The sequence below is a fragment of the Narcine bancroftii genome, chromosome 2, assembly GCF_036971445.1.
Source record: "Narcine bancroftii isolate sNarBan1 chromosome 2, sNarBan1.hap1, whole genome shotgun sequence".
Taxonomy (NCBI): domain Eukaryota; kingdom Metazoa; phylum Chordata; class Chondrichthyes; order Torpediniformes; family Narcinidae; genus Narcine; species Narcine bancroftii.
Window position 1 is genome coordinate 358,219,702 of NC_091470.1, and position 24,670 is coordinate 358,244,371.

Consider the following 24,670-nt stretch of genomic DNA (forward strand, 5'->3'; position numbering starts at 1 on the left):
CCTGATGATATTGAAATTGTATCTGTAACTCTCGCGCATGTGCCGACCAAACTCCAATACGCGAACCCACTGCCCATGCATCTACTGAAGTCTCGCGCATTCACACAGGAATCAAGATGGCCGCACCCAGCTCCAGGACCCTGGAATGCCAACCAACAAGGTTAGTACGCACATTTTGGCTCTTACATACACTGCATCCCTGTTATATTTTGTGAAACACAACATAAACTGCATAAATTTTACATTTGTTTATATATTTTTTTTAAAAATTCGGTCGTATGTGAGGATGGTCGTTAATCACACAGGTCATAAGTCAGAGGTTACCTGAACATAAATGTGCTCAACTGAAGATCTCAAAACTGTATATATTGAAAGCCTTCCATAAATATAGCCATATAACTATTTACGGAGCGGAAACAGGCCATGTTGGCCTTTCGAGTCCACACCGGTTCACTGATTTTGTCCATTGGAGAAAGAATATTCTTGAAGCTCGATGTGGTTAACTTCAGATTTCTATATCTTCTTCCTGAAGGTAGTTGCGAGAAGAATTGTGACCAGGATGATGAGGTCCTTTATGATGTTGGCTGCCTGAAGACGGGTGTCGCAGAAGAAAAGGTTCCACTAAGTAAGCACTACTTGGGTGACAACCATTGAAGAATGGAGAAAGGCTCCTTCTGCTGCAGTTGCAATTAACGTCCATCACCACATTAAGTTCCCACTGATGTCACATTGATAATGTGATTCATTTCAATTCAGGTTTCATGGTAGTCCTGTACAACACTTAAGTGGTCATAATGCAGGCAAATAGGATTAATAGATGGTCAAGAATGGACAAGAATGGTCAAGAATGGACATAGCATGGACATATGGGCTGAGCAATTCCATGACTTCATGAGTTCCTGGTCCAGGTAGGCTCTGTCCGTCAGGGTCAGGTTTTTATTTGATAATCCTCCTCACTAGTTAAACTTGTCGTGTTGCCATCAAGCGTGCCCTTTTGTGAAGTCAATGGTACACCAGGATTATGCAGTCAGAGAACAAATTACCAATTTGGTTAGGATTTGCTGTATCTGAGTTCTAATCCTATTTAGCATGGATTCGTATTTTCCAAACAAAAGCTGGCTTCTCAAGTGGACAGTTTGCTTCTGTTGAGGATGAGAGGAATAAGCCCAATGATAAAGACATCATGATATTTTATTCCGGCCAACAGATACTCCCATTCCCTGTCATTTCAAAGAGCTTCATAAGCAGACGTGATTGGTGGCCACAGCTTTTATAGGGAAAATGTTGACAATTGGATTGGAACTAGAGCATATCCCATGGATGAAAGATGATGTCAAGAAACAAATTTTTTCATGGGACCCGGGGTTTTCAATTGTTTTGGATGGATGCAACACCTGTCTCAACTTGCTGTTGTTTGATTCAAAAGCAGAGATGACCTTCCTGACCATATCGTAGAACATAGCATACAACATGGTAGAGCCCATTGGCCATCGATATTGAGCTGACCCATATATTGCTACTAAAATAAAAACTTCCCTCCCTCATAACCCTCTATTTTTCTTTCATCCATGTGCCTGAGAGTCTCGTAAATGCTTCTATTGTCCACAACTACCCCTGGCAAATGCGTTCCAGGCACCCACATCTCTCTGCATAAAAAGAAAATCTACCCATGATGTCTGCCTTACTCTTTCCTCCCTTCACTTTGCACACAGAAGATTCAGAAAGCACTAAGTGTACTCAACAAAACATTTTCGTTAACACCAAACAATCACAGACTGCAAGGTCGTTATTTCTGCATTAATACAAAATTTCCCACCTGTGTAGTAACTCAAGAATCCCTTGCTTTATACATTCTTCCTTGTTGTCAGAGCAAGCCAGTACATTAAATAACCATTGATTTGACATTGAATACATAAGTACAGATTGTAGTTTTTTAAATAAGAGAAAGCTGTTTGATGACTTCCCCTCTGTGTGGCATTGCAATAGATATTGTAATACTCATTATAGCACTGAAGATTTTCCATGATACAAGTGACTTACTTTAAATGGTAAACTTGCATTAAACCAAATCTGCCTGGCGTAATGCCATGCACCAGTTTCACAATCCTCAACTGTAGAATCGACATAAAGTAGGTGGAAGCCGATTAGTTCAGTAGCAAATGTAATCTATATACTTTATACACAATAGTTTTCTTTGGCACTGTTTGCTGGCCACTGGATACGTTAGTTATTGCATGTTTCCAGTTGCACAACTGTGAGATCCAAGAAAAATTTTACTATGGAAGAGATGGTCAGAGATGGATTGCTGCGGCAAGATCAGGTTAATGTGCTTCACTGGACACGAGAAAATAAATATTTCACCAACTACAATAGTCAGTTTAATCGGCCAATGGGGTAGGCAGCTCCATTTTGACTTGTCAATGTCTCAGTGACATTCATTACCATGGTCAATGCTCGAGTGGGAAAGCATTACAGAGGATTATCCAACTGCTTCACAATCCCTGCAGGGAAAGGCCTTGGGAGCATGGCTAAATGCAAATTCTAAGGCAGTCCTTCTCAACAATTTTCTTTCCAGTCACATACAACTTTAAGTCATCCCTATGCCATCAGTGCTCTGTGATTAGTAAGGGATTGCTTAAGGTGATATGCGAGTGGGATGGAAAGGTTGAGAATCACTGCTCTAGACCCAATTATTACTGAAATATTTTGCTTGAGAAAAATTGTCATTGGCCCATTTCCTTTGGAGTTATGAAACCATGCACATAACAAGTCAATGAGGGACGATTAAAACAGTGGTTTTCAAACTTGTTCTTTCCATCCACATAACACCTTTAAGCAATCCCTTTCTAATCACAGAGCATTGATTGCATAAGGAATACTTAAAGTGGAGTGGAAAGAAAAAGGTTGAGAACCACTTGCCTAAGGCAATGTCAGAGAATAAACAAATTCATATATCGACTACGTAAATGTCACATAAAACTCAATGTGGAGAAATACACGGAAATCTAGAAGATTATGAGAAATATATAGTAATATATAAAATAATGAAAGGAACAGATAAGGCTGGAAGTTTGTTCATACAGGCAGGTGCAAGTTCAGGTTTATTGTGACATGTACCAAGATACAATGTTAGAGGTTATTTTGCGAGCTGACCAGCAGAAATCATATGCATAGTGTAACAAGTAGGACATGGTACAAAAGAACAAAGCAGAGAGAGAGAGAGAGAGAGAAAGAGAGAGAGAGAGAGAGAGAGAGAGAGAGATCAGTTGACATGATTTTATGGATTATTCAGGAGTCTGATAACAGTGGGAGAGAAACTGTCCCTGACTCTGGTGGTCGGTGATCTCAGGAATGATGGGCCGTACCTCAAAGTTCATGAAAATAGGTTTAAGGCAGAGATGAGGAAGACCAGCTTCTCCCAGAATTCTGTGGAATTCTCCACCCAATAAAACAGTAGAGGCTGCTTCATTTCGAACCATAGCATGGAAAACAGGCTGTTCAACCCTTCCAGTCTGTGCCGACCATTGTTCAGCTAGTCCAAATAACCTGCTTCCATTCCATAACCTTCCAGACCTCTCCCATCCATGTAGCTTTCCAATTTATTCTTAAAACTCGATCGTCTGCACCCACCATATCAGATGGCAGTGCATTCTGCACTTCTACCACTCTCTAAGGGAAGTTCCACCTAATATTCCCCCTAAACCTTTCCCCTTTCATCCTAAAGCCATGTCCTTTTGAATATATATCTCCTAATCAAAGTGGAAAGAGGCAACTTAGATTTACTCTGTCTCTTAAAACACAGATAGACTTTTAAAAAATATTTTATTTAAGATGAATAATCACAAACTAACAATTATTAATCAAGATACATATATAGTAGGACCAATCATTTTTATATATATATATATGTATCTTAAAAAACCCAACTTCCCCAGCCTTCCTCCTCCCTACCCCAACTACAAAGAAAGAAAAGGAGATCACTATTTAATCTTAACATTTTATAACTAAAAAGCTTCTTGGCTGCAGGAGTGAAGACGTCCACTGGAGCGGAACGAGACCTCATACTTTAACATCAATAGCTTTCAAGTAAGGGCTCCAGACTTTAATAAAAAAAGAATATCTATCTCTCAAATTATATGTGATTTTTTTCTAAAGGAATACAGGCTTTCATTTCATTATATGCCATCTTTTCATCCCTAAATTTAAATCAGATTTCCATGTAATAGCTAAGCATTTTTTAGAAACCTCTAATAATAAACATAAAAATTCAATTTGATACCTATTTAGTTTCAATTTTAAAGCCGTTGATTTAATATCTACAGATAGACTTTTGAATAATAGGGTAATTAAGGGAAATTGGCAGGTAAGATGAACTGAGTCCACAGCGAAATCAGCCAAGATCTTATTGAATGGCGGAGCAGGCTCAACTAGCCAGATGGCCGACTCCTGGTCTTGTCCTTTTGCTTTTATGTGAAGTGATGAAGAAAATGATAGTGAATTATATGAAATTGTAAAACATGGATTTTTTTTAGAAATAGGGTTTTAGATTTTGAAAAAAATGTGAAAGGACAATATTTTATACATGATATGAACTTTGGTTCAAACCATAAAGGTTCAGTAAAATATTCTGTAACATGCATCTTCTTTTAGAAGGGAGGCCCAGGATAAATGAATAAATGGCATTATAGCAGCAGTGAGTAATTTTAAACTATTTCTAGACTTGCTAAAGTAAAGTAACAATAAAAATGAGCAGGATTATTTCCTGGAGTATGTGCAAGATGTTTTTTTAAAAGATATTGCACATTGAGAAGCCAACCAGGGGACAGGCTCTCCTCAGTCAGGCCCTGTGCAGTGGGAGTGGGTTTGTTAATTTATTGGACATTGCTAATTCACATTAAGAATTAAATGGGTTATGTGAGGATTAATGTAAATAGATGGTTGGTGTGAAATGATGCGATGAAGGGCCTGTTTCTTTACCTTATCTTTCTGTGACTCTACGATTTTAGATACTAGCTCTTACCGACACATTAAGGACAATTTTAAAATGGCGAAGTAACTTAGAACATGCGCATCTTTGAAATGTGAGAGGAAACCATACTACTCGAGGGAAACTCAATTGGTCTCGGAGAGTCCATGGAAAACTCAACAGGAATTCGGGATTGAACTCAGCTGCATCCTCCTGCCACGCTCGCTGAGTGGAAATCACAAAGGAGCAAGGAATATTGGCGGTTAAACAAGAGAGTCCACTGTGATTATTGTTCTATACACAAACGTGCTGGAGAAACTCGGCAGGCCATCCAGCGTTCCTTGCGTAGCAAGGATATGTAACTGGAAGGGTGGCACAGTTAGTGCAGTGGTTAGAGTAATGCTGCTACAACACGAGCAACTGAGATAGGGGTTCGAATCCTGCACTGTCTGTAAGGCATCTATAATCTCCCCATGTCTGTGTAGGTTTTCCGCTTCATTCCCAGCATTCAAAAATGTACTGGAGTTTGTAGGTTAATTGGGATATTTGGGCAGCATGGTCTCGTGGACAGAAAAGGTTACCATGCTGTATGACTAAATTTTTAAAAATTAACAAGATTGGCTACATATCTTTGCTACATCAGAAATGCTGAGTTTCTCCAGCCCTTTTTGTAATTGAATATTTCCAGTCATTGTGATGCGTTCTACGCCTGGTATCATTCAGCAAGTAATGGTGTCGCTGGTTACTGAAGCCTTGCGGATTTAATTTCTAGTCCCTGTGTCTCTTCGTCCTTCCTGTGAACTCCTCCATTCCAAAGACTCTGCCCATGATTTGCTCTCGTCCTCTTTCCGTGACTGAAGCAAGGCCGCGGATCAGGCAGGAAGGCATGTAGCTGAGTGCATCTTTCTGGCGCAAAGCTTCACACGGAAGAAGCAGTAATGGATGGGAAACTGGGTGTGTACAGATGATTTCTCGATATTTATTTCTAGTGGTGGTGGTGGGGGGGGGGGGGGGGCGGTGGGGTTGACATTTGACCGTTGGTTGAACATGTGGATTTGGGAGCAGGGTTTGTGGCTCCACACTCCTGAAGCCAGAGAATCAAGCAAAATAATAATCAAGACTGAAAAACGGGGTCATTTCCTTCAACATCCTACATTCATCCATCAGTCTTCATAATAATTATGCAGATTATCTGACCGTTGTCAATTTGTTGTTGGTGGGAACTTGCTGTTCCTAATTGACTGCTGCCTTCCTGACATTGTGACGTGGATCATATTGCATCAAGTATGTCTCTGATGTAAAGCCCTCTGGCAACATGAATGTAAAACTGTAAGGAGTTTGTGTGTTCTCCTTGCTTCTGTGTGGGTTTCCTCAATTCCCTTCCACCCTTCAAAAATGTATGTGGATTGATGAATATGGGGGGGGGGGCATAGGCTTATGGGCCAGAAGGGCCTGTTACTGTGATTGATGTCTAAGTCAATAAAACCCAAGGTGGTATTCTTTTCACAACTCTTTGGTGGTAGAAATAACTAAATTATCTTCAGGTTAGATGTTTGGATTTGATAAATGTTCAAGCTTTAAATCTGTATATGGGGTTTACAATTAGTGCTGGATCCTGATCTATCTGACTGAAATCAAAGTTCGGCAGTTTTAAAGCAAAACTGCATGGACCCCAACCTGTTTGTAACACTATTGAAGAGCATGAAATGAATGCTTGTGCATTCATATTCTGACTGGAATGAAGATCGACTTAATTCTCATTAAATCCTGACGTATTCTGTCCACGTCAACATTTCCATCAATCGGAAAAGCAGGCCTACAGTACCAGTAACCAGCTCACCACATACCCATGAACTTGTAAGTGAGATAGATCAGCTAGTTGGGTGGTGTCACAACAACAACCTTGCACTCAACGTTAGCAAAAGCTAGGACTTGAGAAAGGAGAAACCAGACGAACACAGAGCCTGGATGTCAACGTCGCTGAATATCTGCCCTGGGGCCATCATGTTGATGCAATCATGAAGAAGGTTTGCCAGCGGCTATATTTCATTTGGAGTTTGAGGAGATTTAGTTTTTCACCAATGACTCTTGCAAATTTCTGGTTGCATCACTGTCTGGTATGGAGTTTTCAATGCACAGGACAAGAAAAAGCTAAAGAAGGTTGCAAACACGGCCAGCGCCATTATGGGCACCAGTTTTCCCTCCATTATGGACATCTTTAGAAGGTATTGTCTCAAGAAACCAGCCTCAATACTCAAGCACCTTCACCACCCAGACCATGCCCTCTTCTCGCTGCTACCTTCAGGAAGAAGGCCTGAAGTCGAACATCCAACGTTAGATAAACAGCTTCTTTCCTTTCACCCTTAGATTTCCGAATGGACAGTGAACCACAGACACTATCTCATTTTTATTTCCAAATAGTTTATTTAAGGCCGTGGTTTTCAAACTTTTCCTTTCCACTCACATACCACCTGAAGTAATCCCTATGCCATAGATGCTCTGGGATTGCTTCAGGTGGCATGTGAGCGGGAAGGGAAGGTTGAGAATCACTGCTCTAGACCCAATTGTTACTGAAATATTTTGCTTGAGAAAATTTTTCCTTTGGAGTTCTGAAACCATGTACAAACGAGTCAATTAGGTACAATTAAAAGTGCGGTTTTCAAACTTTTTCTTTTCACTCACATACCACTTTAAGTCATCCCTTACTAATCACAGAGCACCTGTGGCATGGCGATTTTCTTAAAGTGGTATGTGAGTGGAAAGAAAAAGTTTGAAAACCACTGAATTAAGGAAATATAACTTTGAACAATTTTTCTACCTGTGAAGCACACGACTGGTCCCACAAAACAACAAATTTTCTGACACATATTCATGAAAATAAATCTGATTCTAATGTATAAACCACATTACATGTGAGCACATTTTGGCACACTCTACTTCTCTGCCTGTTTATTACTGTTCCAGTTTCAGGAACAGTTGCATTAATGCGGCTGTCCTGCTTTTAAACAGAAGCAAGCCACTCCAGTTCCTGGAAAATCTGTAGGAAAAAAAAATGCTCAGTGCCCAACAAATCTTTGTGCTTCGGATGTAGTGGAAATGAGCCTGGTCAATAGAAGCTAAGTTGTTGAGGACGATCACTGCCGTCAGCATGTTGATTTTCTATGTTATCCATTGTGGTTTAAAGATCTGGTTCGTTCAATGATCATGGTTCATTTATTCATCTGTATAATTTGTCTGAATTGCTTCCATATTACCAGTGCTTAGGTTTTGGCAACAAAATTTCACTATCAAAGCCTCATTTCTTCCCCAAAGACAATTCATCAAGTAAAAACTCAAAGCCCTGTGGTACAATTAACATCTCAACACTAGCATCTCTCTGCAGGGTACCACAACTGTTAAATGATACAAAGTGAATCACATGCCAGACATTCACATTTGGGATTACCTCAGGAGAGATGACTTCAATTCCATTAAGGTTATAACCGATAGAACTTGCAATCTTCCCAGATGCGTTTGGTGGCCTGAACCTCAGGCCCAACAGACTAATGATGGTAGGATATACACACTGGATGGTAGGGTTTGTGAGAATATTGAGGTACAGAGGAACTTTGGCAGACAGGTCCAAGGATCATTAAAGATGGTCTATGGGATATTAACCTTTGAGGTATATAAAGTTTTGAAAGCAGGTAGAAAGGGAAATCCGAGGAAACTTTTCACTGGAATAGTACAATTGTCCCTGATGACAACACCTGCAAGAGGTGCATCCAGCTGCAGCTCATGGAAGACCAACTTAGGGAACTGAAGCTGGAGCTGGATGAACTCCAGATCATTCGGGAGGCAGAGGTAGTGACAGAGAGGAGCTTCAGGGAGACAATCACCCCCAAATGTCAGGAGGCAGATTGCTGGGTGAATGTTAGGAGAGGGAAGGGGAATAGGCAATCAGTGCACAGCACCCCTGTGGCCATTCCCCTCAATATACCCTTTTGGTTACTCTTGGTGGTTGAGGGGAGAGGGCGGGAGAGAAACAATCTATCAGGGACAACAAGTCATGGTGGTCACATCTCTGCCACAGAGGCTGGCCCCTTGGCTTAGAAGGTTAAGGGGGAAAAGAGGAGAGCTTTTGTGATTGGGGACTTTTTGGTTAGGCAAATGGATAGGAGGTTCTGTTAAAGAGATCGAGACTCCAGGATGGTTTGTTGCCTCCCTTCCAGCTGCCAGGGTCAGGGACGTCTCTGATCGAGTTCACAGTATTCTGGAGGAGGAGGGTGAGCAGCCAGATGTCGTGATCCACGTGGGGGCCATGGATATAGATAGGAGTAGGGATGAGGTCCTGAAGAGGGAGTAAAGGGAGTTAGGAAATAAGTTAAAAACCAGGACCTCAAGGGTGGGATTACTTCCTGTGCCACAGGATGGCCAACCTTTTAATTCATAGAGCATGGTAATAGGCCATTTCAGCCCATGAGTCTGTGCCACTCAATTAATCTACACCCATAGGGGAAGTTGTGCCAGATGAATGCGTGGCTGAAGAGTTGGTGCAAGGGGCAGGGGTTCAGATTTGTGGATCAATGGGATCTCTTCTGGGGAAGGTCTGAACTGTACAAACAGGGCAGGCTGCAACTGAACTGGAGGGGGACCAATATCCTGGTGGGCAGGTTTGTTAGAGCTGTTGGGGAGGGTTTAAACTAGTTTGGCGGGGGGTGGGTGGGAATCAGAATGTGAGTGCAGAGAATAGGGCATAAATTCAAAAGCGTGAAGCTATGTGTTCTGAGTTTGTGAGGAAGGACAGGGGAGGGGACAAAACATAAACGTAGCCAGTTACAGGGGTTGAAATGTGTCTATTTCAATGCTAGAAGCATTGGGAATAAAGGGAATTAACTTAGAGCATGTATGTGGCCGTTTCAGAGATTTGGCTGAGGAGGGGAAGGATTGGTTGATGTACCTTGGGCTTAGGTGCTTTAAAAGGAATAGAATGGGAGGTAAGGGAGGTAAGGAAGGGGAGTGTAGCATTACTGGTCAGGGATAGTATCACAGTTATAGAAAGGGAGGACACTGCAGAGGGAGTGTCCACTGAGATGGTGTTGGTGGAAATCAGAAATAGGAAGGGAGCTATCACTGTAAAGAGCCTGAAATAGTGTGCCCCCCCCCCCCCCCCCAGGAAACCAAGGAGCAGATAAGCAGCAGATTTGAAATAGTGCAGGAAATACAGGCTTGTAGTTATGGGTGATTTCACATTGTCTGGCACTTCCTGACTGCAAAAGGGATAGATGGGATTGAATTTGTCAGGTGTGTTCAAGAAGAAATCCTGACACAGTATGTGAACCAGCTGACGATATGAGAGGCCATACTGGATCTAGTATGGCCTGGTCAGGTGGCGGACCTCTCAGTGGGGGAGCATTTTGGTGAGAATGACCATAACTCCCTGAGCTTTAGCATCATTATGGATGAGGATAAAAGCAGACAAGATGGGGAAGTGTTTAATTTGGGAAGGGCTAAGGCAGGAATTAGCAAGTTTAACAAGGGTAAAATCACAGAACTAAAATGGAGGAAGTTTAGGAAAGGTTTGTCCCACTGGGACAGGGGAAAATGGTAGGAAAAGGGAACCGTGGTTGATGAAGCAGGTGAGGCAGCACCAAAAGAGGAAGAAGGAAGCATACATTAAGATAGAGGAAACAGGAAAGGCTCATGAGAGGTATATGGTAGCCAGGAAGAAGCTTAAGAAAGGACTTAGAGTTTGAAGAGGGCATGAGAAGGTCTTGGCATGTAGCAGTAAGGAGAATCTCAACGTGTTCTATGCATATGTGAAGAATTCAAGGATGATGAGAATGAAGATGGGGCCAATAAAGAATAAAGAAGGCAACGTGTGCCAGGAGATGAAGGAAGTTAGGAAGGTCCAAAATGAATATTTTGCTTCCAAAGCGTTTGACGAAAGTCCCCCATGAGAGGCTCATCCAGAAAGTCATAACGCGCAGGATCAGTGGAACCTTGGCTGTGTGGATTTTTTAAAATGGCTTGCAGGAAGAAAGCAGAGAGTAGTAGTGGAAGGAATGTATTCTGCCTGGAGGTCAGTGACTAGTGGAGATCCACAGGGATTCATTCTGGGACCCCTGCTCTTTGTGATTTTTATAAATGACGTGTTATGAACTAACAAAATCTTATTAGTACTACGGAAGGAACAGCAATGGAAAATTCATCAGAAAATGGAAAATTCAAAATAATCTTCTTTCTTTGGCTTGGCTTCGCGGACGAAGATTTATGGAGGGGGTAAAAAGTCCACGTCAGCTGCAGGCTCGTTTGTGGCTGACAAGTCCGATGCGGGACAGGCAGACAAAATAATAGCTTTTATTAAACTAGCAATAATATTTCTTACTTATCTCTAAACTTTAACTTAATTCCCACTATGCGCAAATGTAGATATCTGTATGTTAACATTCAAAACATTAAATTTTAATCTTGATTTTTAAAAATCAGTTTTAAACTTCAGCATCAAACATCTTTTGTTTTGCTTGAAGATTTTTAAATCACAGTTCAGAAATAATTATAACGCATTTTTAAACATTGTGTTCAGATCTCTTTACACTCACAAATCTTTGGATGAGTTGTCTTTGAGAGGTATTTCTTCCTCTGAATGATGTCACAAACTCCCTCTTATCTTGCCTAAGAGTTATGGAGTCTGTTTTTCACTGATTGTTTTCTTATCAAGAGTAAAGTTGTCTTACTTTACATCCACTTGTTTGTGTTTCCTTTTTCCAGGAGTAACACACAACCGTACCTTTTCTGGTTGCTGTATCCTCAATTCCGAAACTGCCCATCTTATTCAAAGAGACAGTGAAGTGACTCTTCCTTACTGCCACTGATTTTGTGTATCACCTATGATGAGGAATATACAATACAGAACACCATCTTATTCTCTCTTGAGGGTCTACAGCTTCTTATTCTCTCTCTCGAGACTACCGTTTTATCCCCGTGCCTTTCACAGGAGGGTCAATTTCTTTCAACTGGCTTTATCATTCTCTCTCTCTCTCTTCATTTATGCTTCTATGAAGTTATGTGTCATAACAGCACCACTGTTTCAGTTTAATTTCTGTCCAAAACACAATTTCTCACTTTACATCCATAGACTTCTGACCTCATCTTGGTTTAAATGGTTATATGACTCCACAAAGTCTACACAGGTCATTCTAATCGTACTTGAGTTTTGAAGCAGCCACCAGACTAATGCTGAATGTACGCAAAAATGGTTTGAAGAGCCATACATAGACTTGAGTTTTCAATTATGAATCGACTTCAGCTTTATGGCTTTGTTTTTCCAGACGCGTCGACTCCAAAGATGAACTTTCTTCCTGAGTTTCTTTAAATGTGATGTGACCTGTATTCAGCCCACTTTGCTAATAAATACATATTTTACAACTAAAAATCAACCCAAATCCATTACACCTCCTTCCCACAGAGAAATTTTGAACATCTAAAAGGTCAAAATTTTAAATGTCAATCTACAATCTTTCATGTAAATATTATACTCTAAAGTAATACAATGCAATTCAGGAAAATATGACTCTTATCTTTTCAAAAATCAGGTGATTTAAGTGTAGGTTTGTGACATAATATGTCATTGAGAAATACAGCCCAGAAGCAGGCCATCACACACCCATTAAATACTGCCACATCTCAGTTCCATTTAAAATGTTGTGATCTTTTAATAACATAACAATTACAGCACGGAAACAGGCCATTAGGCCCTTCTAGTCCGCACCGAACCAAACACCCCTTTCTAGTCCCACCTCCCTGCACAATCCCCATAACCCTCCATCTTTTTCTCATCCATATACCTGTCCAACCTTTTCTTAAATAATACAATTGACTCCGCCGCCACTATTTCTCCCAGAAGATCATTCCACACGGCTACCACTCTCTGAGTCAAGAAGTTCCCCCTCATGTTACCTCTAAACCTCTGCCCCTTAATTCTTAATTCATGTCCTCTTGTTTTAATCTTTCCTCCTCTTAACGGAAATAGTCTATCCACATCCACTCTGTCTATCCCTTTTATAATCTTAAATACTTCTATCAAATCCCCTCTCAACCTTCTACGCTCCAAAGAATAAAGACCTAATCTGTTCAATCTCTCCCTATACTCTAGATGCTTCAACCCAGGTAACATTCTGGTAAACCTTCTCTGCACTCTCTCCACTCTGTTTATATCCTTCCTATAATTAGGCGACCAGAACTGCACACAGAACTCCAAATTAGGCCGCACCAACGTCTTATACAATCTCAACATCACCTCCCAACTCCTATATTCCATGCAATGATTGATAAAGGCCAGCATACTAAAAGCCTTCTTCACCACCCTATTCACGTGAGTTTCTACCTTCAGGGAACGATGTACCGTTACTCCTAAATCTTTCTGCTCTTCTGTATTCCTCAATGCTCTCCCATTTACCACGTATGTCCTATTCTGATTCTTCTTACCAAAATGAAGCACCTCACACTTATCAGCATTAAATTCCATCTGCCATTTTTCAGCCCACTTTTCAAATCCCTCTGCAATCCTTGAAAACCTTCTTCATTATCCACTATTCCACCTATCTTAGTATCGTCTGCATATTTACTAATCCAATTCACCACCCCATCATCTAGATCATTAATGTATATAACGAACAACAATGGGCCCAATACAGATCCTTGAGGCACACCACTGGTCACCGGCCTCCAACCTGACAGACAATTATCCACTACCACTCTCTGGCCTCTCCCTTTCAGCCAATGTTCAATCCATTTGACTATCTTAAAATTTATACCTAAAGACTGCACCTTCCTAACTAACCTTCCATGTGGTACCTTATCGAAGGCCTTACTGAAGTCCATATAGACAACATCCATCCACTGCACTACCCTCATCCACATTCCTAGTCACCTCTTCAAAAAATTCAATCAGATTGGTCAAACATGACCTTCCTCCCACAAATCCATGTTGAGTGCTCCTGATCAGACCCTGTCTATCCAGATGTTTATAAGTACTATCTCTAAGAATTTTCTCCATTAATTTACCTACCACAGACGTCAAACTTACAGGCCGATAGTTGCCAGGCTTCCTCCTTGAACCCTTTTTAAATAACGGAACCACATGAGCAATGCGCCAATCCTCCGGCACTATCCCCATATCTAATGACATTTGGAAAATTACCGCCAGAGCCTCTGCTATTTCCTCCTTCACTTCTCTCAATGTCCTGGGGAAGATCCCGTCTGGTCCCGGAGACTTATCCACCTTTATATTCTTCAAAAGCCTTAAAACTACACCTTTTGTAATCTCTATATTCCCCATATTTACCCAATTTGCTTTTTTTTTTATCTCACATCTCCCAATATCCTTCTCCTTAGTGAATACCGAAGAAAAGAAACTGCTCAATATCTCCCCCATTTCTCTAGGCTCCACACACAGTTTTCCGCTCTGATTTTCTAAGGGACCAATTTTGTCTCTAGCTTTCCTCTTACCATTAACATATTTGTAGAACTCTTTTGGATTTTTGGTTTGATCCTGGTATATGCCTTACTCATTTGAGGCCATTTATGGTCTACTCAAGGAACACATCCTATCACACAGCACAATGGCAGTGTTAAAGTAGGCCTGAGATTGCTCCAAAGCAAACACAAATACAGCTGCAAAAACAAACTTTTAATCACTTTGCAAAGTGTGAGGACTCTGTTACAGCAAGAAGCACTATTTTGAGCAGCTCACTTGCTATGAAGGAGACTGTCTTGTGACTTACAACATTACTTTATTTATAATTTCTAATCTTCACTTTTCTGGAACATTCGAATTGATTGCTCCACAAAAATACATACTCCCTAAAGTTTTCTCAGGATTCGTCAGTTCGTCTCACACCATTCCCACCAATTAAGAGGGTTCCTATCAGATCCCAACCTGATAACAAGATAGGAATGCCACCCAAAAATGCAGGACCCCCCCCCCCCTTTCCCCTCACATCAACATTTAAAAACTTACATTTTTATAATATTCTAAAATCTACTTTCTCAGCACCATGGGTATATTTGCATAAAAGCTTACAGTGGAGAAAATTGGGGAGCTAGTGAAAGAAATGTGGTCAACGATATTCCTTCTGGGCCCTTGGTGTTTCTAAGACACCTAGAGATCCCTAGAGGTGTAAAATAGGATTCATTGGTGTGGATCCCACTTACGGGATTATTAATCAAACAGACAGGACCTACTGACAGCTCTTAAAAGGAAACATATTTGTTGCTCTGCAGCACATCATTTGATTAGCAATCTGTTCCAAGGGTCAAAGAATGTCTCTGCCTACTTGTTCACATTTTTACTCCTGCATGTTCAACATGGCTGAGTGGGAAGATGGACCCAGCTCATGATTAGAATGGTGGAGCAGACTCGATCGGCCAATGGGCCTACTTCTGCTCCTAGATCTTGTGAGGCTGTGATTATTATTCAATGTTGCAGCTGTACAAATAAAATGCGCTTCAATCTCACTTTTTCTGCCTTTACCAACATGGCAAGCAGCACCCTTCCCCCGCAGTCAATCCACTGCCACAGTGGACTCTTTGGAGCCTATTTTATTCAAATAAACAGACAAAAAGTAGAGAATGTATTTAAGGGAGCGATTGATAGGTTCTTGATTAGGCTGAGTGGGTAACTCATGATTGAGTTGATGGGGCAGACTTGATGGGCTGAAGAGCCTATTTCTGCACCTACGCCTTATGGCAGGGGTGGCCAACCTTTTAATTTTTAATTTAGACATACAACATAGTTACAGGTCATTTCAGCCCACAAGAACATACCGGGGGTGTAGATTAATTGGGTGGCATGGGCCGAAATGGCCTGTTACCGTGCTGTTTGTCTAAATTAAAAATTAAAAATGTTGGCCACCCCTGACTTATGGTGTCATGGACAGATTTTTAAGTGGGAAAGTTTTAAAAGGGAACTGAGGGGCATTTTATTGTACAGAGAGGGTAGTGGGCATATGGAACAAGCTGCCAGAGGTAGTGGCAGAGGTAATAATCAATGCATTTAAAATACTTTTGGACATGGATAGGGAAGTTTTAGAGGGATGTGGGCCAATTGCAGGGAAATGGGACCAGCTTCGATGGACTTGGTCAGCATGGTGGAGTTGGAGTGAAGAGCCTGTCTCCGTTCTGTCTTGTTCTCTGACTCTATAATTCCATGCATCTTGAGCTTAGAATGTCCTGCTACTGGTGTGCCACAACACGCTTAACCAGGTCTAACCTGGGAGATGCATGCCAGAGCAAAGTATGAGGAAACTCAACAGTTCCTTGAGAAAGTCCAGCATCCACAAAATCAACTTGCATTTGTATAGCACTTTTAATGTAATAAATAATCTGAAGGTCCAAACCATATGAAGAGATGGGTAAAGGGTGGTAGATGTCCACGGTAGATTTTCTCTATTATGTTTCATGTATGGCTCCTATATTTGTTCAAATATTGTAATGTTATTTCTTAAATTATATGTTATTTTTTCTAATGGAATACATTTATTCATTTCTATATACCATTGTTGTATTCTCAAGTTATCTTCTAATTTCCAGGCTGACATAATACATTTTTTTGCTACAGCTAAGGGCTATCATAATAAATCTTTTTTCTGCTCCATCCAAATCGATTCCAAATTCTTTGTTTTTTATGTTACTGACAACATTGTTTGACGGGTTTAATCTATCTTATTTTCTGAACTTTAAATAAATGGGAGGGGAGGTGAGGGAGGGAGGGAGGGGAGGAGGGAAGTGGGGGAGAAAACGACACTGTATATATTTAAGAAGGAAAATGTATGTATCTTGATCTATATGGTTTATAGTGTGAAAAATAAAAAAAATTTAAAAAAAAGAGATGGGTAAAGGATAGATCGAAGAGGTAAACACAAAAATCTGTAGACCCTGGGGTCAAGTTCAATGCACGAAGGTACTGGAGAAACTTACACAGTGTCCATAAGAAGTAAAAGGCAGTCAGCATTTCGGGCCCGATAAAATGGCATCAATTTAAAACAGAGACGCGGAAAAATCTCTGTAGCCAGAGGATCCTGAGCCTGTTGCTACAGGCGGATGTGGAAGTAAGGTCGTTGTGTGCATTTAAGGCAGAGATTGACAAGCATTTGATAAGCCAGGGCATCAAGGGTCATGGGAGAAAGCCAGGGAGTGGGGCTGAGTGGGAGGATGGATCTGCTCATGACAGAATGGTGGAACAGACTCGATGGCCCAATGGGTCTACTTCGGCTCTTACAGTTTGTGATCTTGTGATAATTATTCGGTGTGGCAGTAGTGCACATAAAATGTACTTCATTCTCACTTCTTCTTGACAGGTAATATAGGGTGAAATGGAAGCCAGCAGATGCTGCGATTCCTGTAAACACACAGAAATCTTAGATGAACGCGGCAGGTCTCACAGTGTCCAGAGTTGGAACCTGAGCCCTTCTTCAAGGCATGTTTTAAAAATCGGAAACAAAAATGGAGAATGATGAAATCACTCAACCTCAGAAGTTGGCCAGAACCCCTCTTCAACTTGAAACAACTAACTTCTTTTCCATCTTTCCCAGTCCAATTTTTGGTCTGAAACATTAATTTTATCTTGATTAAGAAGGAAGAGTGCCTTCATGAGCGAAGGCACAGCATACAGGAGCAGGAAGGAGAGGCTGGAACTGATGGCCACATTAGTTGGGGGCCACTGGAAGAATGTGGTGGCAATGGAGACAGCGCAGAGGAGATTTATGAGGGCGTTACTAAAGATGGAGAATTATTTAATGATTTGGCTGATTAGGGCGGGATTATTTCTGTTCAGCAAAAGAGATTGAAGGGAGATTTAATCGAGTATATAAACTTATGAGAAGCCAGAAAGAGAAAACAATTTACAGCGCCAGCGATTGGGACCAGGGTGTGGTGATTATGTATATACTGTATAAGTGGCTGGCCCATCCACTGATGATTTGATCCCCTGTAACCCCTCCCCCTGTGACCATGGCCATAAAAGTCGACCTCCCTACCCCCTTCCATTCATTCGAGCACATGGAGTTGGACCAGCTGAGATCTAATGTGTATTAAAGCCTCACTCGGCATTTGGAGTCATTGATAGTGTGCATCACAGGGTTCGAATCCTGTGCTGTCTGTAAGGTGTTTGTACGCTCTCTCCATGTCCGGGGGGGCCCCTGTTTCCTCCCAAGGTTCAAACGTACTGGGGATGTAGGTTAACTGGGTGTAAATTGGGTGGCTCGGACTCGTGAGCCAAAATGGTTTGTTACCGTGATGTATGGGAAAAAAAACATTACTGATCTCAGTAGCGAGGGAACATTGGGGGAAAACATAGAGGGGCATTGGGGGAAAACATAGAGGGGCATTGGGGGAAAAAAAGACACTTAACAAGAGGTGGCAGAGGCAGAAATCCATACCATATTTGAATAGCGCCTGCATGAGGGGTTAAACACAAAACAATTTCTGTGGGGCTGTGAAACAAGACCTGGATAATGGGATTAACCCAAACCATGTCTGACTGGCATGGACATGATGGGGCAAATGTGTGCCCTATATTTCATCTCTTCCATGATTGTGGGATTAGAAGAGAAATCCTGCAACCCAAGAGATTTTTAGGAGGGATAAAGTGAAGGAAAACATTGAAAACCAGTGTGGGATTTCAAATTGAAAATGCTGCTTAATTGAAGGCGATGAAGTAGTGTGTGGGAGTGCGATGCAAATTAGGAGCAAGTCAACAGTTGATGAAAAAAGAGAACATGGGATGTTTTCAGGAAACCACTGAGTCAGGAATGGTTCCAGAAGACTGGAAAACTGCAAATGTCATTCCGCTCTTTAAGAAGGGAGAGAGGAAAGGGCAGGGAATTTGCCTAACTTCAGTGGTTGGTAAGAGTCTAAAATCCATTATTAAGGATGAATTCTCAGAGTACTTGATAAAATAGGCTGAAGTCAGTGAGGTTTCCTTCAGGGGAGCCCTTGCCTGGCAAATCTGTTAGAGTTCTTTGAGGAAGTATTGAGAAGAACAGACAAAGGACGGTCAGTGGATGTCGTTTATTTGGATTTTCAGACTGTTGCATGTGGGGCTGTGGAAAACTCTCGGAGCTCATGGTTTTATGGGAAAGGTACCAGCATGGATAGCAGATGGTTTGGCTGGCAGAAGGCTAAGAGTGGGAAGGCTGACTGGCTGGCTGCCAATAACTAGTGGTGTTCTGCAGGGGTCAGTGTTGGGTCCGCTGCTTTTCATGTTCTATGTAAATGAGTTAGATCAGTGGTTTTCAAACTGCCCCTCGCCCAACTCACATCCCCCCTCAAGTAATCCCTAAGCCATCGGTGCTCTGTGATTGGCAAGGGATTGCTTAAGGTGGGATGGGAGTGGGAAGGTAAGGTTGAGAATCACTGCTCTCGACCCAATTGTTACTGAAATATTTCGCTTGAGAAAAATTGCCATTGGCCCATTTCTTTTGGAGTTGTGAAACTGTGCACATAACACATCAATTAGGAACGATTAAACCAGTGGGTTTCAAACTTTTTCCTCCCACTCACATACCACCTTATTCAATCCCTTACTAATTCCAGAGCACTTAAGGTAGATGTGAGTTTGAGGGGGGAGGGGAGTTTGAAAACCATTTTAGAGGATTTAGAGAATGGAATTAATTGCTTTGGGGTTAATTTGTGGATGATACAAGAGAGGTGGTGGGTTGGGTAGTGTTCAGGAAGCATGGGATCTTGGATAAGTTGGGAGAATGAGCAAAGAAGTGGCAGATGAAAAATGATGTCAGGAAGTTAGAAGGTCATGCACCTCGGTGGAAGGAATGAAGAAATAGATTATTTTCTAAATGGGGAGAGAATTCAGAAAGCAAAGATCCAAAGGGGTATTGGAGACCTAGTGCAGGATACTCTAAACATTACCTAGCCATTTGAGTAAGGAAAGCAAATGCAACGTTAGCATTCCTTTCAGGAGGGCTAGAATATAAGGCCAAAGTTGTAATGCTGAAGCTTTACAATGTGTTGGTCAGACCGCAGTTGGAATTTTGTGACCCATATCTAAGGAAGGATATACTGGCATTGGAGAGAGTTCAGAAGAGGTTTATGGGAATGATCCCAGGGATGAGAGGGTAAACATTAGAAGAGTGTTTGTTGGCTTTGGACCTGTACTTGCTGGACTTTAAAAGGATGAGGGGGATCTCATCAAAACACATTGAATATTGGAAGGGGTGGATAGAGTGGATGTGAAGATATTTTCCTGTAGCAAGAGAGATTGGCACCAAAGGGCACAACCTCACAATTAAAGGACATCCTTTTAGAACAGATCTGAGAAGTTTCTTCAGCCAGAATGTAGTGAATCTGAAATATCTTGCCACTGTGGAGACCAAATCATTAGGTTGATTTAAAGGGGAGACTGATATAAAGGGCTTCAAAAGTTATGGGAAGAAAGCAGAAGAGTAAGATTGAAAGGAAAAATACATCAGACATTGTTTGAATGCCTGAACAGACAGGAAGGGCCAAATGGCCTAATTCTGCTCTGAAGTATTCTGGTTTTATAATGTCGATCGTGGGTGAGTTGGAGAAGTCAATTTCAGGAAGGGATGATGGAGGTTTCTACACCAGAGGGACTATGGTAGGGTCACCATTGAAATGATGCACCTGTCATATCTCACAGGATCAACTTCAAAAGGCAAATGTGAGACATAACTTCCTGTGAAACAGCACCAGTGGGCAAGCAGCAAATTAGTGCCAAGAAATTAGAATTCATATTCGAAACATGCTCGCAGGGTGAAGGATCATCCAGAACAATGGACTCGGTAGGTATGGAAGAGTTTACATCATCTAATAAGCAGCTCAATGCCATGTCGGGGGCACTACAGGGATCCTTTGCACACATAAACTGAAATATTTACTGAGCAATCCTCTGCCTCTCTGTGTTTTCTCAGTTGATCCACCACCCACCACCACCCTCGTACAATTTCCTTTGTCTTATCTTCCATATGTTTGACTCTACCTCTCTCTTTATCCAAGTTTTCAGCCACTGTGTGAGTTCCGGCACCCCTGACGTTCTGATAATGGAGACAGATTGCACTCAGTAAAATCCCTCCTATTAAGAAGGGGTGAGAGTTTCACTCATTGGCTTCCATGTCATCACAGTCTCCATTTCACAAAACAGACTTGGTGGATGACAATTCCTGTATCAGTATGAAGCAATATCATTTTGCTCCATATTTTACTAATTTCTGGGGCATCTTTCTTTGAGGGAAGAGACTGAAAACTAAATTGTAACGGAGAATAGAAATGCATTGATTCATTTTAATATTTTAATCTTCATCATTAGAAATGTAAGATGGAAGTTGATGGGACCAGACAGAATAATAGTGCAGCAAAAAACGAGATGAGCCAAAGGGCCTATTTCTGTGCTGTAGGATCCGATAGTACAACGAGCTAAATAAATTGACTTTAGTAGGATCAAACTCACATTGGAAAATAGTTGAAAATTCTAAAACATGATTTTCACCATCCCAGTTCTACTGACATTACATTAACCCTACTCGATCCAACTCTGAACTGACATTAATTACATTAACCCTACTCGATCCAGCTCTACTGGCAATACATTAACTCCAGTCGATCCAATTCTACTGACATTACATTAACCCTACTCGATCCAACTCTGTACTGATATTACATTAACCCTACTCGATCCAACTCGACTGACATTACATTAAACCTACTCGATACAACTCTACTGGCATTAAATTAACCCTACTCGATCCAACTCTATTAACATTACATTAACCATACTCGATCCGACTCTGTACTGACATTACATTAACCCTACTCGATCCAACTCTACTGACATTACATTAACCATACTCGATCCAACTCTACTGACATTACATTAACCCTACTCAATTCAACTTGGTACTGACATTACATTAACCCTACTCGATCCAACTTGGTACTGACATTACATTAACCCTACTCGATCCAATTCTACTGACATTACATTAACCTAACTCGATCTAACTCTACTGACTTTACATTAACCCTACTCGATCCAACTCTACTGACATTTCATTAACCCTACTCGATCCAATTCTACTGACATTACATTGACCTTACTAGATCTAACTCTGTACTGACATTACATTAACCCAACTTGATTCAACTCTACTGACATTACATTAACCCTACTTGATCCAACTCTACTGACATTACATTAACCCTATGCAATCAGACTCTGTACTGACATTACATTAACCCTACTCGATCCAAGTTTATTGACATTAAATTAACCCTACTCGATCCAACTCTACTGACATTACATTAACCCCAATTGATCCAACTCTATTGAAATTTCATTAACCCTACTCTATCTATCACGGTACTGACATTACATTAACCCAACCCGATCCAACTCGGTACTGACAATACATTAACCCTACTCGATCTGACTCTGTACTGACATTACATTAACCCTACTCAACCCAACTCTGTACTGACATTATATAAACCCTACTCAATTCAACTCTACTGACATTACATTAACCCTACACAATCAGATTCTGTACTGACATTTCATTAACCCTACTCGATCCAAGTTTATTGACATTAAATTAACCCTACTCAATCCAACTTAACCCTACAAATTTGTAGGGAGATAACGTGAGGAACAAATTTGTAGGGAGATAACGTATATGTGTGAAAATCATAGGGTAGTGATCATGGGAGATTTTAACTTCCCACACATTGATTGGGATACCCATACGGTTAGAGGGCTGGATGGGCTGGAGTTCATTAAATGTGTTCAGGATTGTTTTCTAAATCAGTTAGTAGAAGAACCGACTCGGGATGGTATAATACTGGATCTCCTGTTAGGGAACGAGCTAGGTCAGGTAGCGGACATTAATGTTGGAGAACCAATTGGGTCTAGTGACCATAATTCTGTTAGTTTTAGGGTAGTTTTAAGGAAGAGCAAGGAGAGGCCTAAAGTTGAGGTTCTGGATTGGAAAAGAGCAAATTTCATAGGAATAAGAAGGGATTTTGGGAGTATTGAGTGGGACAGGATATTTTCAGGTAAGGATGTTAATGAAAAATGGAGGATATTCAAAAAAGAAATTTTGAGGGTACAGAGTAGTTATGTCCCAGTCTGGATCAAAGGAAAGGCTGGAAGTCATAGGGAGGCTTGGTTTTCGAGGAATATTGGAAATTTGGTTAGGAGAAAAAAGGAGGTGTACAAGAGGTATAAAGAGCAGGGAGCTGAGAAGTTGAAGGAGGACTACAAGGAGTGTAGAAGGAATCTTAAGAAAGAAATTAGAAAGGCCAAAAAAAGACATGAAGAGGCTTTGGCTGACAGAGTAGAAATAAATCCAAAGGGTTTCTATAAGTACATTAAAAGTAAAAGATTAGTGAGAGATAAAATTGGACCCCTTGTAGATAGCGAGGGTAGGCTGAGTGAGAAGTCTGAGGAAATGGGGGAAATTTTGAATGATTTCTTTGCCTCGGTATTCACTAGGGAAAAAAATGTTGAACCAGTTGAAGTAAAGAAAAATAGTGGGGAGGTCATGAAGCATATAAGGATAACCGAGGAGGTAGTGATGGCTGTGTTAAAAAAGATAAAGGTGGATAAATCTCCCGGACCAGACAAAATATTCCCTAGGACACTCAAGGAGGCTAGTGGACAGTTAGTGGGGCAATTAACAGAGATATTTAGGATGTCACTGGCCACGGGGATGGTACCAAAGGATTGGAGGGTGGTGCATGTGGTTCCTCTGTTTAAGAAAGGGTCCAAATGCAAACCTGGGAATTATAGGCCTGTAAGTCTGATGTCTGTGGTGGGCAAGTTGATGGAAAGTGTTCTGAGGGATGTTATTTACAAATTTTTGGAGGTACAAGGATTGATAGGGAGTAATCAGCATGGTTTTGTCAGGGGTAGATCATGCTTGACAAACCTGATTGAATTCTTCGAGGGGGTTGCAAAAAAAGTTGATGAAGGGAAAGCTGTGGATGTTGTCTATTTGGACTTTAGTAAAGCTTTTGACAAAGTTCCCCACAGGAGGTTAGGAAAAAAGGTAGAGGCATTAGGTATAAATAAGGAGGTAGTGAAATGGATTCAGCAGTGGATGGATGGAAGGTGTCAGAGAGTAGTGGTAGAAAATTGTTTGTCCAATTGGAGGCCGGTGACTAGTAGAGTTCCTCAGGGTTCGGTCCTAGGTCCACTATTATTTGTTATATATATTAACGATCTGGATGTAGGGGTAGAAAATTGGATAAGCAAGTTTGCGGATAACACAAAGATTGGTGGTGTTGTGGACAGTGAGGTAGATTACCGTAGATTAAAAGGTGATTTAGGAAGGCTGGAGGTGTGGGCTGAGAAATGGCTGATGGAATTTAATACAGATAAATGTGAGGTGCTGCATTTTGGAAAGGCAAATTTAAATAGGTCATATACATTGAATGGTAGACAATTGAGGAGTGCAGAGCAACAAAGGGATTTAGGAGTGATGGTAAATAGTACCCTCAAGGCTGATACTCAGGTAGATAGTGTGGTGAAGAAGGCATTTGGAATGTTGGCCTTCATAAATCGGAGTATTGAATTCAAGAGTAGGGAGGTTATGATGAAATTGTACAAGGCATTGGTGAGGCCAAATTTGGAGTACTGTGTACAGTTTTGGTCACCAAATGATAGGAAAGATATAAACAAAATAGAGAGAG